Here is an 18,734-nt window from a genome sequence, read left to right as displayed (position 1 = left end):
AGTCTGCTGAAATGTAAGCTCCATGAAAACAGGCAAATCTGTTTTGTTCACTGATGCAACCCAGGCACCTGAAACATTGTCTGACCTGTACTAAACAATAAATGTTGAATGGACGTGAATCCCAGCATTTGGCACACATGAGAGCTTACTGTGTGCGGGGTGTTACACATTCTGTATCTCATTTAATCCTTACAACAACAGTGTATTATACTAGTCATTTTATAAAGGAGGAAACTGAGGCCCAGAGAAATTAACTTCCTTCCCCAAGCTCACAGAGTTAAATGGGAGAGCCGGGATTTGAATCCTAGTTGCCATTTTTCAGTTATTTGTTGAATTAATGAATAAGTAATGGTTCAGAATCACTTGACAATCTAGTAAATGTTCACAGTAGTTAGGGTGAGAGTGATGGGTTACCCTGGGTGGCCAGGTGAATTATTACTTATTACATAATCAATGAATTACTGTTAAGTTAGTACTTATTATGTGTATCATGGCTTTGTGGCAGAGACTGGCCATGTTCCAGGCCAGGGGTGGAACCCACTGGTGTTTTCAATCCCTCTGCTGGGGTAGTAATGAGGAAGGATTTCTCCCCATTTTACAGAGAGGGTTACTGGACAAAAAGACGAAAAGTAAATGTCCCAAGGTGATAAAGAGAATTAGTAAACTAGAAATAAAATCCAGTCACCTCCTCCCCTCTCACAAAACTCCAGCTTAACAGAACTACTGATTTGGAACCCACTGCAGCTAGGAAGAAAAGTGGTATTAAGGCAGGAAAGTAGAGGAGATGTTTTCCTTTTCCTAAGACCTCAGCTATTAACATATTTATTTACAATCAATTACTTCTGAAGAAAAAAGTCATATCCAACAATGACATTAATAGGAACTATTTTGTTGGGAGTAGCTTTTAATTTAAAAATAACTTTACAGAAGTTTTTTGTAAACAAGTTTAAAGCATAAATGAGAAAAAAGTTATTTCATTACCATCATATAATCTTTACGTATATCTTCCTAGTCATTTTTGCACATTTGTCTTTTACAAAAATGGGATGTACACATTTTATAGCTTGTTTTTCAATCAATTATTAAATTATAACTATCTTTATATGTCACTAAATGCATTTTTAAAAATAATGGAACTCCACTGTATTTAAATGTTAAGTCCTTGAAAACTGAAGGTTGAAAATTCAAGTTGTTCCTAATTCTCCCCCATTATAAACAAGGTTGAGATGAACATGGTAGAGCTAAATCTTTTTTGCATGTGTTTAATTATTTCCATAGGATAGGCTTCTAGAAGTAGACCTGCTGGGTCAAAGGGTGGCATTTGGAATTTTTAAATTTAAGCACAAACATCTGTTTTAAATATATTTTTAACTTGTCTTTCGCTTCCTTTTTAGTTTCTTTTTTAGTATCAAATACATGGCAAGCCCCCGAGGGAGGTTAGCAGATGCTCTCCTTATATTCCCTTTCTCTCTCTCCTTTTCAGAAGGAACAATGTCCGTGAGTTAGGAAGAATGAAGGAGTAAAGATGAAAACAAAATAATAATGTTGACCCAGAGTGAGAAAGACTAGTTGGCTAGGGAAATAAAACCCTATCATTGGAGGCATATGCAGAGTTAGGCCCCATGGTAAAATCTACAGGAAATGCAATATGTAGGTACACTCCTAGCCCTTGAGAAGTTTAAATGCAGTTCAAAAGCAAAATTATAACCACATGAAAGATTCAGCTGCATATAACATGTCCACCTACAAAAGGCAGAAGAGTAGGCGATTCAGTTAACTGAAATAATCCGTTTAAAGCAGGAACCATAATGAAAAGATACACTGAACGTTTTATTTAAAATGAACACTTGAAGACATTTATGCACAGAATAGGTCAATTAATTGAAGTTTCATAATGCTTTGGTCGACAGGTTCCATTTTTGGTTTCCTTAATTTAAAATTTTTTTTAATAAATTAAAAATTTTAATATAAAAACTCCTTTTTTTTTACTTTTTAAAAAAAATTTTACTTATTTTTGGCTGTGTTCGGTCTTCGTTGCTGCGCGCAGGCTTTCTCTAGTTGCAGAGAGCGTGGGCTTCTCTTTGTTGCGGTGTGCAGGCTCTAGGTGTGCAGACTTCAGTAGTTGTGACTTGCGGGCTCAGTAGTTGTGACTTGCGGGCTCTACAGTGCAGGCTCAGTAGTTGTGGCGCATGGGCTTAGTTTTTCTGTGGCATGTGGGATCTTCCCGGACCAGGGATTGAACCTCTGTCCCCCGCATTGGCAGGCAGATTCTTAACCCCTGAGCCATGAGGGAAGTCCCTAAAAACTATTTTCTATTAACTAAAAATTTTCCCCAGGGCTTCCCTGGTGGCGCAGTGGTTGAGAGTCCGCCTGCCGATGCAGGGGACACGGGTTCGTGCCCCGGTCCGGGAGGATCCCACATGCCGCGGAGCGGCTGGGCCCGTGAGCCATGGCCGCGGAGCCTGCGCCTCTGGAGCCTGTGCTCCACAATGGGAGAGGCCACAGCAGTGAGAGGCCCGCATACCGCAAAAAAAAAAAAAAAAAAAAATTTCCCCAATATCTGTTTTCTCACCCATATCCAATTCTACTATAATTCTTTTTAGAAAGTTACTCCTACCCAGTCTTTTCCAAATTTCAACTTGTTTTTATAGAAGCAGTTCTCTTTTCAAGCTCCTATTTCATACTGGGCATCAGTCAGTAAGCCTCACAGAAGGAAGAGAGAAGAGTAGTTCATACAAAGAGTTAAACAGAAGTCTGTTACTTCTTTTATACAACATTAGTGTTCCTCAGATCAAATCCAGATGGCATCTACTCAGTAATTACCCTTCCAAGGAGAAACGGTGGAACAAGGGAATCAAATGTGTAACTTCTGGTTCTTCGTGGGCCAATGGCATAGAGGACAGACTCTACAGGATACTTAGGCATCTGTAGACCAGGGAGATTTGCATCCTGAAAAACTGTCAGAATCCACCGAGATGTACAAGATCGGCAAGTACATCTTAAGAAGGGAAATATGTGAGGCTATCGGCGATAAGCTTCCTTTGAATTAAAATAAAAATCGCACTACAGGGACTTCCCTGGTGGCGCAGTGGTTAAGAGTCCGCCTGCCAGTGCAGGGGACACGGGTTCAAGCCCTGGTCCGGAAAGATCCCACATGCCGTGGAGCAAGTAAGCCCGTGCACCACAATTACTGAGCTGGTGCTCTAAAACCCGAGAGCCACAACTACTGAGCCCGCATGCTGCAACTCCTGAAGCCCACGTGCCTAGAGCCCATGCCCTGCAACAAAGGAAGCCACCGCAATGAGAGAAGCCCACGCACCACAACGAAAAGGTAGCCCCCGCTCACCGCAACTAGAGAAAGCCCGCGCGCAGTAACGGAGACCCAACACAGCCGAAAATCAATAAATTTTTTAAAAAGGCAAAATGTTATAAAATAAAAATCGCACTACACTAATCTGTTAGAAGTGCTGCTATCATGGTGAAGAGGAGGCTGCGCTGCACTAAAAGTCAGGAGCTCTGAGCTCCAGTCCAATTAGACCACCGTGAATAGCTCCGTGGTTTGTGTAAATTACTAAGTCCCTCTGAGCTCCCTCTTCCTTACCTGTCAAGTGAAGTGAATTAGTGCAGGATAATTACTAAGATCCTCTTTAATTCTATAACTCTACTATTTTTAAAAGAAAACCAATAAGCATATAAAAAAGAAAAGCAGTAGACATTACAGACTTTCCAGTAGCTTAGCGAATCAATCTAGATTCTAAAATCACCTACTACAATCACATCTCATTTTATTTTACAATTTAACAAATATTTATCAAGTGTCTACTCTGTGATGCTGGGGATATTTCAGAAAACAAGGGAAATATCTGCCTTCATGGAACTTATAGTCTGCTGAGGGATACAGACGATTTAACGAGCAATGACAATAAAATGCGGTAATTGCTAAGGTGGAAAAAGAATATTCTTGTAGGAAGAGTGTGTACATAATGCAGTATGGAAGGATTTTCTCTGCCAAGAGTTTTTCTTTTCTTCTATTTTCTTTTTTTTTTTTTTTTTTTGGCCACACCTTGCGGCTTGCAGGATCTTAGTTCCCTGACCAGGGATCGAACCTGTGCCCCCTGCAGTGGAAGCACAGAGTCCTAACCACTGGACCGCCAGGGAATTCCTGGAAGGATTTTCTCAATACAGTTATATCTAATGTGAGACCTGAATGGATAAGAAGAGGCTCATTAGGTGGGGGGCCAGGAGGAAAATGGTCCAGCTGGAAGGAGCACTGCATGAAAAAGGCAGAGCTAGGAGGGAGCTGGCTAGTCTGCCATGCATCTGTGGCTGAACTGCCTGGAATAAGGGATGATGTGAAAAGAGAAGTAGGCAGGAGCTGTATCATACAAGGCCTTCCGGAACATAACAAGGAGTTTTGTCTTGAACTTCCTATCCATTGGGGGGCCATCACGTAACATTTTCGAAAGATTACCCTGGTTGTGATGTGGAGAACAGGTTGGAGGGCAGCAAGACCCAAGGAAGAAAATTACTGGGGGCTGCTGCAGGAATCGAGACAAAAGATGGTACCCTGAATTAAAACACTGGCAACGGGGATGCAGAGATACTTAGAAGACGGGACAGGACTTGGTGATTAAGATGTGTGGGAACAGAAGTCAAAAATGATTCCTAGACTTCCAGCTTCAGAAACTGGGTAGAAAATCTTCCATTGTGTTTCCTAAGAGGATTGGCTAGAAGCCTGGAGTTGCTGGCAGAAGTCATGCCATCATTTAGAAAGAGGCCACCTTAGAATGGCGCCAACACAATGGAAAACAAAGCTAAGAGACAGAGAGGGTGAAGCTGTTTCTGACGTCCTTATGTTACATCTCTGGACCAGCTATCCCAGATCTACTACTGGACTTTGCAGGCATATGAATCAAAGAATTTCCCTTGTTGTGGTTTTTGGTGGTGGTGGTGTTTCGGTTGGTTTTTAGTTTAATTTGTTTTTTCTTTTTTATTTATTTAATTTTGGCTGCATTGGGTCTTCGTTGCTGTGCATGGGCTTTCCCAAGTTGCGTTGCACGGGCTTCTCATTGCAGTGGCTTCTCTTGTTGCGGAGCACGGGCTCTAGGCGCGCAGGCTTCAGTAGTTGTGGCTTGCGGGCTCAGTAGTTGTGGCTCACTAGTTGTGGTGCATGGGTTTAGTTCCGCGGTATGTGGGATCTTCCCGGACCAAGGCTTGAACCCGTGTCCCCTGCATTGGCAGGCGGATTCTTAACCCCTGCACCACCAGGGAAGTCCTGTTTAGTTCAACGTGAATTGAGGTCTGTCGCTTGGAACCAAAAGAATCCTGGGAAGAGAGGGGACAGTGGGAGTGGAGAGACCAGGGTAGAACCACCACTGAAGAAGCGACACAGGAAGATGAGCCCAACGAGAAAGACAGAGGAAAGGAGGAGCCCAGGAAACTGCAGTGCCAGCAGAAGGGTTTTCAGAGATGCATGTGGTCGGTAAAGCCAAATGCTCTAGAGAGATACGGCAGACAAGGACCAAGATGTATGCGTTGGGTTTAGCCACAAGGCAGTAGTTGGTGGCCTTGGTGAGGACAGTGTTAGTCGAGGGGTGGTGGTACAAGCCAGACTGAAATGAGGTGAGGAAATAGAACAGAAACAATTCTAAGTCAAGGCACTGAGTTTGAAGGGAAGGGCTGTGGAGGGAGATGCTTTCAGACGGATGAGGAGGGAGAATGTGTAAAGGCTAACGAGGAGGATACAGGAGAGGGGACAGTCAGCTGGGGGAGCCCCTGAGGAGGAAGAAGGTCCAGAGCACAGGACAAAGCACAGACTTAAAGGTCGGCCCCAATTCAAGGGAAGGACACCTCTTCACTGGAAGCCGACAGAGAGAAGGATGCAGGCGGAATTAACTAGGCGTCCTGGCAGTGGCAGCAGGAACTCGATGATGCGACTGTCTGACAACCTCCATCTTCTCCAGAAAGTAGCGGGCGGGGCCCTTTGCTGAGGATGAGGTGAACAGAGGTGGAGGGGGCGGGGTTGGGGGTGGAAGGGGCGGGGTTGGGGGGTGGAAGGCTTAAAGAGAACGGAAGCCATCTGAAACTGTGCCGTGGCGAATAGGAGAGATACTAGGAAAACACAGAATTGACTGGAAGCTAAGAGGGCCCACTGGATGACAGAAACCATTCCATAGTTTCCCCCAAATCTGGTACGTCGAGGAAAGGATGGAATCTGAAAGTAAATGTTTGATCACAATGAGGCAACTGATTTATAAATTATCTCTTTCATAAATTAAAACATGTTAGTGTGTACTGGGATCGTTTTCATGACTGATCTAAAAGAGGAACTTTTACGTTTGCTGACAGGACACTCAGCTTTTCTGCATAGTAAACTGCCAACCTGATGGAGATAAACCACAGGAAGATCTCACAAAATGATGTGACAGAATCCAGAGTGGCAGATAAGATTCAGAAGGCTGGAACGGGAAAACGAATCTGGGTCTAAAACACAAAACCAAACTCAACCTGTGCTCGTAAAATAAAGGTCTTGGGATCTCAGTGACCACCTAATTAAGAGATCAAAGTTACCAAAACAATGCTCTTTTTTTTAAAACAATATTTTTTGTTTTTTAATATTTATTTATTTATTTTGGCTGTGCTGGGTCTTAGTTGCGGCACACAGAATCTTCACTGAGGCATGTTTAGTTGCGGCATGTGGGATCCTTAGTTGCAGCATGCGGACTCCTTAGTTGCAGCATGCATGTCGGATCTAGTTCCTCAACCAGGGATCAAACCCAGGACCCCCGCATTGGGAGTGCAGAGTCTACCCACTGAACCACCTGGGAAGTCCCCAGAACAATGCTCTTAAGAGCAGATACAACCCTTGGGTTGAACAAATACCAAATACCAAGAGGCCACTAGATAAGGTCCTTTCCAGTATCAAGACTGAAGTTTCAGTTAAGAGTGATAAGAGCTCATGTGAGATAACTGTATTTGAAGACCTCATCTACTGATCACATTAGTCATCCATGTTTTCAACTTCTATCCTTATATTTAGTTTCATCCTCAACAAAGTTTTTGGACCATACTGTCGCAACCCCTCCTGAAATGTCTTTTCCAAATTACGATGTAGTCTTGTGATACCTATCTTCAGAGAGGTATGATGTAAACACTCTGAAGAGCATTTTTTTTTTTTGTCTTTCATAGTTGAGGGTATTTACTACTGAATTATTCAATATTCTTCATAAAGAAAAAGCAAACAGAAACAAAAAAAAAAAAAACCCAGGTGGGAACTTTCCTATCCAAGGCCTTCCTTGTCTGGGTTTTCATTTATCTGCCCCACTTCTTTTTTTTTTTTTTTCCCTGCGGTACGCGGGCCTCTCACCGTTGCAGCCTCTCCCGTTGTGGAGCACAGGCTCCGGACGCGCGGGCTCAGCGGCCATGGCTCACGGGCCCAGCCACTCTGTGGCATGTGGGATCTTCCCAGACCGGGCACGAACCCACGTCCCCTGCATCGGCAGGCGGACTCTCAACCACTGCGCCACCAGGGAAGCCCTATCTGCCTCACTTCTTACTTATCATTTCCAGGTTCTTAAGCTGGAAAGTTCATTCCTCCTGGCCCTTCAGAGTACTCTGATTCTCTCCTCAGCCTTCACACATCTAGGTTACCACGTGCCAGAAGCAAGGTGACGAGCTAAGATTACAACCTCATCCCTAACCTTGAAGGATTCAGACTCAGTAAATGATGCCAATACAGAGTGACAGGAGCTGAGACAGGAGGCAGAGGGGGTGGAAAGGCGAACGTGATCATCTCCTCCAGAATGGGCAGAAAGGGTTAGGAGGGCCTCCTGGACAAGGCAACACTTCAGCAGAGTCTTGAAGGATGACGATTTCTCTGGGCAGCGAAGGTGAGGAAGAGTGGGAAGCAGAGGGAACAGCAGAGTATAAAAACCCATGAGGGGCTTCCCTGGTGGCTCAGTGATTAAGGATCTGCCTGCCAATGCAGGGGACACAGGTTCAAGCCCTGGTCCTGGAAGATCCCACATGCTGCGGAGCAACTAAGCCCATGTGCCACAACTACTGAGCCTGCACTCTAGAGCCCGTGCTCCACAACTACTGAGCCAGTGCACCACAACTACTGAAGCCTGCCACCATAGAGCCCATGCACCGCAACTACTGAGCCCATGTGCTCTAGGGCCCACATGCCACAACTACTGAGCCCACACGCCTAGAGCCCATGCTCTGCCACAAGAGAAGACTCCACAATGAGAAGCCTGCGCACCGCAGCGAAGAGTAGCCCCCACTCACCGCAACAAGAGAAAGCTCGCGTGCAGCGACAAAGACCCAATGCAGCCAAAAATAAATAAATTAAAATTTAAAAAAAAAAACAACTCTTGAGACATGGAACAGGCTTACTTCTGGGGGCTGTAGGTTGCATAGCACAAGTAGAGCACAGGGTGTAGGGAGAGGTCGGAAGATGAGTCTAAGCAAGTGAGAAAGGACCAGACCAGACACTGCCTCGCTCAAGAGCAGTTAAGAAGTTTGAACTTTATCCTGGCTCAGGTGTGAACCAATCATTTTTTTCCTTGGCTTAGCCAAGATTAGAATTGTTGAAAGCAAATTTTCACTAAAGCACAAAGGGAAGAGCAAACAAATACAAAACAAAAAGCAAACAGTAAAAAGCATAAAAATGAACAGCTCACGGGTCCCAGATCTCTTAGCTGCTTCACAAAGTTCTAGCTCCAGATGAGAACTTGTACACAGATGGCTCAGCCCAAGCCCTCTTTCTCTCCTCTACCCATCCATGTTGGCACTGAACAGCTTACCACTTGCTTTGTCCCTGGTGCAAACGTGAGGCCGATGGGGTGTCAAGATCAGCACAGGCCTTATTCAATTCTTGCTTCAAAGCTTAAACGCCTGTTGGACCACTAAGCTCTGGTTTCCTGCCAAGGGATCCTCTACCCCATGAGAACAATGCAAATGACCGAGCTCAACTGAGGGTTAGAGGTTTTCCTACTCAGGTGTCCAATTCAGCCCACTTCTCCAGGTTCTTCTAATGACTCATCCTTAGGTAACTTCCTGAAAGTGACTGTCCGGAATCCCACCACTACAGCAATCTTTTTTTTTTAATAAATTTATTTTATTTATTTGTTGTTGGCTGCTTTGGTTCTTAGTTGTTGTGTGTGGGCTTTCTCTAGTTGTGGCGAGCGGGGGCTACTCTTCGTTGCAGTGCTCAGGCTTATTGTGGTGGCTTCTCTTGTTGCAGAGCACGGGCTCTAGGTGTGCAGGCTCAGTAGTTGTGGTGCACGGGCTTAGTTGCTCCGTGGCATGTGCGATCTTCTCGGACCACTGCTCAAACCTGTGTCCCCTGCGTTGGCAGGCGGATTCTGAACCACTGCGCCACCAGGGAAGCCCCGCTACAGCATTCTAACAAAAAATACTTTACACGTTCAGTTTTGCCTCCAGATGGTTTCCACCAAAGGTAAAACCCATTCATCTGCATGACGTCTTCAGAGCTGACCTATAAAACGTTATCGAAGATGCTGTCCACAGCTTCAAAACTGTATTCAACAGAGCCCGTGTGGTAAATCCTCCCCTGAGTTTAGTTCCAGGAAAAAAACTGTCTCCTCTAGAGCTGAATTTGTATACTTTATCTTGCCAGAGTAAGAAAATGATGTAACCCAACGTGTTTCCTTTTATACCATGGCTTCCAAGAAACTTAAAACCAAATCCCATGCCAAAATGTCTCATCTCAGATGCCTAGTAGGACCTACTTCCACTTCATTGCTATGACCATTTTTGTTTTATATTTTGAAAATAGCTAGAATAGACTGTGCGTCTCTTATACACCAAGCACCCTGCTTCTCCCGATGTGCCCTTCCTCCTCACGTCATTTCAAATCTAGTGCTTGTTTTACTTAACTACCCCAGTGCCTTATTTTTAAAGTTATGCTTTACCTCGTATCCTATACTTCATATCTCCTAGAAGCAGACAGGTCCAAATATTGTGGATTTTTTTAAAAGACTCTATTCACGGGGCTTCCCTGGTGGCGCGGTGGTTGGGAGTCCGCCTGCCGATGCAGGGGACACGGCTTCGTGCCCCGGTCCGGGAAGATCCCACATGCTGCGGAGCAACTGGGCCCGTGAGCCATGGCCGCTGAGCCTGCGCGTCCGGAGCCTGTGCTCCGCAACGGGAGAGGCCACAACAGTGAGAGGCCCGCGTACCACAAAAAAAAAAAAAAAAAAAAAAGACTCTATTCACATTTATGCACATAGTTGTGAACAGCCAACCAGGCTTTATCCTTAGAGGCACAGATGGGGAAGTCATTCCATAAAAGTTGGGCTTTTTCCAGACTGCACTGTCTTCCACATCACTCTCCTTTTTTGTACCACTGCTTGTCTCCATGTATGGCTCTTTTTGTCTGCCTTTTGGGGTGTCTGCTGTGGGTATCACCCTGACCCTCCACGCAGGTGTTAAGACTCCAGGCAGTACCATACCATATAAAGAAGACCCTAAAGACTCCATACAAAAACTACTAGATCTAATAAATGAATTCAGCAAAGTAGCAGGATACGAGGTTAACATTCAGAAATCGGTTGCGTTTCTTTACACTAACAACGAAATATCAAAAAGGGAATGTAAAAACACAATACCTTTTAAAATCACACCAAAAAAAAAAATACCTAGGAATAAACCTGACCAAGGAGGTTAAAGACATATATGCTGAGAACTATAAAACATTAATAAAGGAAATTAAAGAGGATTCAGAGAAATGGAAAGAAATACCATGTTCTTGGGTTGGAAGAATATTGGTATAATGGCAATACTACCCAAAGCAATCTACAGATTTAATGGGACCCCTATCAAATTACCCATGACGTTTTTCACAGAATTAGAACAAATAATCCAAAAATTTATATGGAACCATAAAAGACCCAGAATTGCCAAAGCTATCCTGAGGGAAAAAAACAAAGCAGGAGGCATAACTCTCCCAGACTTCAGACAAGTGACAGTAATCAAAAGTGTGGTATTAGTACAAAAAGACACATGGATCAATGGAACAGAATAGAGAGCCCAGAAATAAACCCACACACCTACAGTCAATTAATCTTCGACAAAGAAGGCAAGAATATAAAATGGGAAAAAGACAGTCTTTTCAGCAAGTGGTGCTGGGAAAGTTTGACAGCTGCATGTAAATCAATGATGTTAGAACACACCCTCACACCATACAAAAAAATAAACTAAAATGGCTTAAAGACTTAAACATAAGACATGACACCATAAAATTCTTAGAAGAGGGGCTTCCCTGGTGGCGCAGTGGTTGAGAGTCCACCTGCCGATGCATGGGACACGGGTTTGTGCCCCGGTCCGGGAAGATCCCACATGCCGCGGAGCGGCTGGGCCCGTGAGCCATGGCCGCTGGGTCTGCGCGTCTGGAGCCTGTGCTCCGCAACGGGAGAGGCCACAACAGTGAGAGGCCCGCGTACCGCAAAAAAAAAAAAAAAAAAAAAATTCTTAGAAGAGAACATAGGCAAAATATTTTCTGACGTAAATAGTACCAATGTTTTCTTAGGTCAGTCTCTCAAGGCAATAGAAATAAAAACAAAAATAAACAAATGGGACCTAATCAAACTTACAAGCTTTTGCACAGCAAAGGAAAACATAAAAAAAAACCAAAAAAGCACAAAAAGACAACCTACAGAATGGGAGAAAATATTTGAAAATAATGTGACCGACAAGGGCTTAATTTCCAAAATATACTAAGAGCTCGTACAACTCAACAACAAAAATACAAACAACCCAATCGAAAAATGGGCAGAAGACTTTAACAGACATTTCTCCAAAGACATATAGATGGCCAGTAGGCACATGAAAAGATGCTCAACATCACTAATTATTATAGAAATGCAAATCAAAACTACCATGAGGTACCACCTCACACTGGTCAGAATGGCATCACTAAAAAGTCTAAAAATAACAAATGCTGTAGAGGATGTAGAGAAAAGGGAACCCCTACACTGCTGGTGGGAATGCAAGTTGGTGCAGCCACTATGGAAAACAGTATGGAGGTTCCTCAGAAAACTAAAAATAGAATTACCATATGATCCAGCAATCCCACTCCTGGGCATATACCTAGACAAAATTATAATTCAAAAAGATACATGGGGCTTCCCTGGTGGCACAGTGGTTAAGAATCCACCTGCCAATGCAGGGGACATGGGTTCAATCCCTAGTCCAGAAGGATCCCCCATGCCATGGAGCAACTAAGCCCATGCATCACAACTACTGAGCCTGCGCTCTAGAGCCTGCAAGCCACAACTACTAAGCCCAGGTGCCACACTATTGAAGCCTGTGCACCTAGAGCCTGTGCTCCGCAACAAGAGAAGCCACCACAATGAGAAGCCCGCGCACCGCAACCAAGAGTAGCCCCCGCTCGCCACAACTAGAGAAAGCCCGCAAGCAGTAACAAAGACCCAATGCAGCCAAATATAAATAAATAAAATAAATTTTTTTTTTAATTAAAAAAAAGATACATGGGCTTCCCTGGTGGTGCAGTGGTTGGGAGTCTGCCTGCCGATGCGGCGGGCGCAGGTTCGTGCCCCGATCCGGGAGGATCCCATGTGCCGCGGAGCGGCTGGGCTTGTGAGCCATGGCCCCCGGGCCTGAGCGTCCGGAGCCTGTGCTCCGCAGCGGGAGAGGCCGCAATGGTGAGAGGCCCCCACACAGCAAAAAAAAAAAAAAAAAAAAAAAGATACATGGACCCCAAAGTTCACAGCAGTACTATTCACAATAGCCAAGACATGGAAACAACCTAAATGTCCATAGACAGATGAATGAATAAAGAAGATGTGGTACATATATACAATGGAATACTACTCAGCCATAAAAAAGAATGAAATAATGCCATTTGCAGCAACATGGATGGACCCAGAGATCATCACACTAAGTGAAGCCAGAAAGAGAAAGACAAATACCATATGATATCACTTATATGTGGAATCTAAAATATGGCACAAATGAACCTATCTATGAAACAGAAACACACTCACAGACATAGAGATCAGACTTGTGGTTGCCAGCGGGGAGGGGGGGGCAGGAGAGGGATGAGTTGGGAGTTTGGGGTTAGTAGATGCAAACTATTACATTTAGAATGGATAAACAACAAGGTCCTACTGTATAGCACAGGGAACTATGTCCAATCTCCTGGGATAAACCATAATGGAAAAGAATATGAAAAAAGAATGTACACATGTGTATAAACTGAGTCACTTTGCTGTACAGCAGAAATTAGCACAACATTGTAAATCAACTATACTTCAATTTAAAAAAAAAAGACTCTAGGCAGTGCCCACACTTGGTCTATGCCAGGGGTGAGGTACATGAGCTGCACTCAATATTTCTGCACCTGCAGCCCCTGGACACACCTCATGGGACTCCTATAGCGCTTAGCAGCTTCTTCATTGGAATCACAACTCTCTTAGGCATTTGGTACCTCCCACTTTACCTCATATCACCTCCCTTCAACCCTACCCGTTCCCCCTATTGATCTTTCCAGGAATCAAGGAAGGTTTATATAACTTAGGACTTTATGTCCAAGGGAAACTGGCAGAGCATCTAGAATAAAGCTGGCAGATGGCTGTAACTAGACAGAAAAGTTGGAAACTGGAGTGGATATTTGGTACAACACAGGCCCTCAAATATTTGGTAATGAATGAATGAATAAAATCCAACTTATCACCAGTTTCCCACCTTGATTACCTAGACAAAGCCAGCAACCAAATACCAGGTTCTAAGCACCCATGTTTCTTCAGCGATTGGAATCCTGTGAATTTGCTGCAGTAAGGCTGATAACAATGGAAAACTTGGTTTCTCTTTCTGCTTAAAAAGAAAGCCAGAGCACACCTCCTTCCGCCCAAAGAGCTTCCTTGTCACTACCAGGTGTGACGGTCTGGCAGAGGCCGTGTTTTTGCTTTGAATTCTCCTTCTGCCTGAACTTGCTCAGTGACCCTGGGTAAGTCACTTGCTCTTTTTTGTTTTTGGAAAAATACACATAAAATTTACCGTTTTAGCCTTTTTAAAATGTATAGTTCAGAGTCATTAAATACATTCACATTGTTGTGCAACCATCACCGCCGTCCATCTCCAGAACTCTTTTCGTCTTTCCAAACTGAAACTCTCTACCCATTAAACAGCAACTTCCCATCCCCCTCTCCACCTGTCCTGGCAACCACCATTCTACTTCCCATCTCTGTGAATCTGACCATAAGTGGAATCATAAAGCATCTGCCCTTTTGTGACTGGCCTATTGCACTGAGCATTATGTCCTCAAAGTTCATCCATGTTGTAGCATGTGTCAGAATTTCCTTCCTTTTAAGGCTGAATAATACTTCATTGTATGTACAGACCACATTTTGTTTATCCATTCTTCTATCAGTGGACACCTGCGTTGTTTCCACCTTTTGACTACTGTGAATAATGTCATGAACACAAGTGTACAAGTATCTGAGTCCCGGCGTTCACTTTTTTTGGGTGTACACCCAGAAGTGGAATTGCAGGCTCAGGCAGTAATTCTCTGTTTGCTAGTTTGAGGAACTGCCACACTGTTTTGTTCCATGGGACTTTTAAATGCAGAGACAGAACTGCTTAAAGAGCTGGCCACTGCAGTCATATTGTCATGCTGACTCCTGAGAGATGTTTCGCGGGTGTAGATTTGCCCAGAAGGGTTGTCTTGCCTCATTCTCTAGAGAAGCAGGATCCAGCTGCTGTTTAGAATAAGTCCTGCTTTAGACACAGGACCTGGGTCTGAGCCTGACCCTGCCTCAGGATCCACTTCTGTGAAGTAGGTCAATAATACTTAATTTTCAGGGTTTTTATAAAGGTCAGGGATCATGTACACAAAGCACCAGGTAAGCACTTAGAAAATGAAGCTGTGAATATCACCCTACTGACTGCAAAGGGTGGTTATGAAAACCAAACCACGTAACGGATGAGACAGCTGGAAAGGGTCATGCTTTCTACAAATGCTAAGCCCTCCTCATTTCCTTCCTAATCTCTGCTATGGTCTCCTAGCAGTTTTTCCTGCCTCCTGGCCTCTTAAGTCTATCCTCCACTCCAGCTTCAGAGTGAGCTTCCTAAAGCAGACAGGATCCTGTCCCTCCTGATAAGGCTTTCAGTGGCTCCCCTCACCCTCACCAGGCCTTCCTGTGTTCAGTCTACTTCTCAGATCTTGCCACTCTACCCCCATGATCTTCTTAATGCTTGTCCCCTCCACCTGAAGCACTCTTCCCCCAGTGTTGGCTAAAAGTGAGTCATCCTAGAATTACTAATTTCCGACACTTCCGGGCCTTTCCTGACTCCACCAGACTAGACTCGAGGCCCACGGCACCAGGAGCAATTATCTATCGCCGTCCCAAGTACACGCTTCATTACAACCATCTGTGGGTTGATTTCCCCAACGCGATCAGCTTCTTAACGTCAAGGGTTAGACGATACATCTTTGCATTTCCGGCCTTAGCACAGTGCTAGGATGTTTACTGAACAAATATATATATATATATGAATAACAGGGTGGTGCTTTTATTATTGGAAAGTTGGAATAGTTCACGAGGTTAACTCCTGAGTTCATCAGGATAACTGTTTCTAAAGTCTCATATTACATGACTAGTATTAGAATAATTAGTATCATTATATAATGAAGAGTTTTTTTCAAAAACTGGCACCACAAAGGATGGGAGCCAAAAGGGAAATATTTCAAGGTACTTCCTCTATCCCTTCTCCCTCTAAAATAAGTGGGATGTTTTTAAATTGAGCTCCTCGGGTCTTCATGGTTCTTCTGAGAGATATTTTTGCTTCCTTGGCATCTGAGAAATAGCCTGACCTCTACGTGCATGGCCCTGATGACACGACCCCTGATAAGAGATCATCCCTGAAGCTATTTTTCATGAGTGGGCTAAAGTAATGAGTCCAGTCTTGCACTTAGTAGGTGCTTGATAAATATCTGCCCAAGAACTGAGTTCCTCATGAGTTGCTTGTTTGCGCTAAATCCTGTGAACTCCAGTCTGTGGCTGGAGGTCAATTTCTTAATTTACCTCCTTCAGAAGCAAGAACAGTGCCAGCTGTTCCAGTTTTGAAGTAATCAAGGCATTGGAAGGTTGTAAAAGCAATGGGACAATTATTTAAATTGACCTAAAGTGCATATACAGTATTTACAGTTGATGTGGGAATCATCTGATCTGCTTATTTTTAGTGAGCCCATGAATTGGTATTTAAGTTTCATTATATGGGTGTCACTGTCTTTCCATATGAATCTCTTGAAGCTGAAGCCTTAATTGATGCTTGCAATCTACTGTGCAAGGTTATCTTTTTTTTTTTTTTTTTGGCTGCGTTGGATCTTCCCTGCTGTGCATGGGCTTTCCCTAGTTGCGAGCGGGGGCCACTCTTCGTTGTGGTGCATAGGTTTCTCATTGTGGTGGCCTCTCTCGTAGCCGAGCACCGGCTCTAGGCGTGCAGGCTTCAGTAGTTGTGGCACATGGGCCTAGCTGCCCTGTGGCATGTGGGATCTTCCTGGACCAGGGCTCGAACCCATGTCCCCTGCATTGGCAGGAGGATTCCCAACCACTGTGCCACCAGGGAAGCCCTGTTCAAGGTTATCTTTAACATGTTCTTAAACGGCTCCTTTTAAGCTTCAAACAGTGCCCTCTAGTTCTTATCCGTGCTGGTGATTATTAATGACTTTTTAGATTGTGGTTTTACCTTTGGGGTTTATTGCCACTAACTGAGGACCTTATGGTGGGAATCACTGATGAATACTAGCTAAGAAAATTTTTTTTCTTGCTTTTAATCTTTTAAAAATTTGTATCATTTTATGCACAAATACACAATGCTTTTAAATGAATATTAACATTAGATGTAGAAAATACAAATATTTTCCAAATACAAAGTATTATACATAATGAGAAATTCATAATTTCATATTTGATGGAAAACAGACACTCCTGGGGGAAAGTACCCAGAGATGGGCTTAAGGATCATTAAGAATTTCTGCTTAACAAAGATTTAGAATCCTAACAACTCCTAGACTTACCTTCTTTCCTTGGGCATAGGCGAGATGATAACTGTTTGAAAGAATTTTGTTTCTGATTGTTATCTCAAATCAAGAGGTGTGTCTAACAAAAAAGGAACCTGTGCTCACAGCATTTTACATTTTGAAGGAAAAATAAAGGCAATTTAGTCGTCCAGACTTCTCAGAGGCAGAAATATTTTAGAGCCAAGCTTCCCTGATTTCCCATCTTCTGCCTCTTGCACTGTCAGCTAATTTGTTAATTAGGATCACGTTCACCTGAAGAATATATCGTTTAGATGGTCTTCCTAGTCATAATCTTTATTACTAAACAACAAATGAAACTGCTTGGATTTCACAAGTAAAAGCTATCAACTGATATTTATTGGGTGAGGGTTTTAAAGAAAAATAAACCTTTAAAATGAAAACTTATTTTACATCGGAGCTAGGGATCAGAGGACTAAAGTGCTTTTCTGAGCCTTTACAAGTGGGCAAAGGTGGATTCACTTTAGAATCGCAAGTTTCAGATGAGGATTATTTCAGATTGGCATTTTTACCAAGGGGAGCTCTGGGGTAACAGGAAGTGAGACCGAATGGATGGAGCCATGCAGTGTGACCCAGAAAACAGGCTGAGGAGGACAGACCCCAACAAGCTTAAGCTATCCCAGGTGCCCGCATATTCCAGTGCCTTCTATCTGCCTACCTTTATTTTTTGAAAAGCTCGAACTGTGGGATCCCCAAACTAGGGTCAGCTGGGTTGAGGCGCTCTGGGGTGGGGCGCTCAGGGACTGTTGGGAAGCACTGTCCTGGAGAGTAGTTCTGGGGTGTAGAACTTGAGGACACCCACTGGCTTAGATCACAGGACAGCAACCTCCTGATGGCTCTAGGGTGGCGGAGGCGGGCATGTGACAGACGCCACTCACTGAGTACCTGAAACAGCGGAGACTCAGGACCCACACCCACCCCGAGAATTAGACCCCTATGGACATCTAACTTTTTAGGAGTTTTCACAAAGGCACGCATTCTGAAGACACGCAGCCCACACCCACACAAGTTCTCACTCATTCTAACCCCACCCCGGAGTTTTTGCATCCCTACACAAGACAGGAGGGATGAACCAAGAGCTTGAAATTACCCTGGCACAGACTCCCCAAATCAGGTTTCCCAAAGCCCAGCAGAGTCGGGGGGGCGGGGGGGACAGGGATGATGGGACGGAAACAGAAGACTTTTGAAATAGATTCCTCCGAGCGAAACTGGTAGCTCCATCTCTAAATATTAGCAACGTTAAGACTTCTCCTGTTGGCACAACTAGGAAAAAAAAGACTTCACACCCCCCAAAAGGGACGGTCCGGGAGAGCACCCCCTACCTTGCTACAGCGCCAGGTGGACAGGTCTCCGAGGCCGGGAAAGACACAACCTGATCCGAGGCGGCTGGCCGCAGGAGAGGCGCAGCTGCGAGTGAAGGCTGCCGGAGCTGCGGCCCTGGCCCCGCCCCTCGGACGCCCCGCCCCCAGGACGCCCCGCCCCTCGGACGCCCGCAAACGCTCGGGACTCGGCTGCCTTAGCCGCAGCTCGGGAACCTCCGGACCCGAGCGCCCGGTGCATTGTGGGACGCCGGAGCCCGCTGCTGAGGCTGCGCTGACCCCTGGCGGGCGCGTCCAAAAAGCAGCCCCGGGCTGGCGGGGTGAGTCTG

At 44.6% G+C, this 18,734-nt stretch overlaps 1 protein-coding gene across 1 annotated transcript in view; it reads right to left on the bottom strand.

The window, feature by feature from the left end:
• Positions 1 to 18,521, bottom strand: part of EXTL3 (exostosin like glycosyltransferase 3) — a 126,253-nt gene extending 107,732 nt beyond the window's left edge. Inside the window, exon 1 of the mRNA XM_030879130.2 lies at positions 18,409 to 18,521. The gene's annotated coding sequence lies outside the window, so the exon portion shown is untranslated. The remainder of the gene's footprint in view (positions 1 to 18,408) is intronic.
• Between the last annotated feature and the right edge of the window lie 213 nt (positions 18,522 to 18,734).

Source organism: Globicephala melas, chromosome 6, assembly GCF_963455315.2.
Source record: "Globicephala melas chromosome 6, mGloMel1.2, whole genome shotgun sequence".
NCBI lineage: Eukaryota > Metazoa > Chordata > Mammalia > Artiodactyla > Delphinidae > Globicephala > Globicephala melas.
This window is presented reverse-complemented; position numbering and strand designations above follow the sequence as displayed.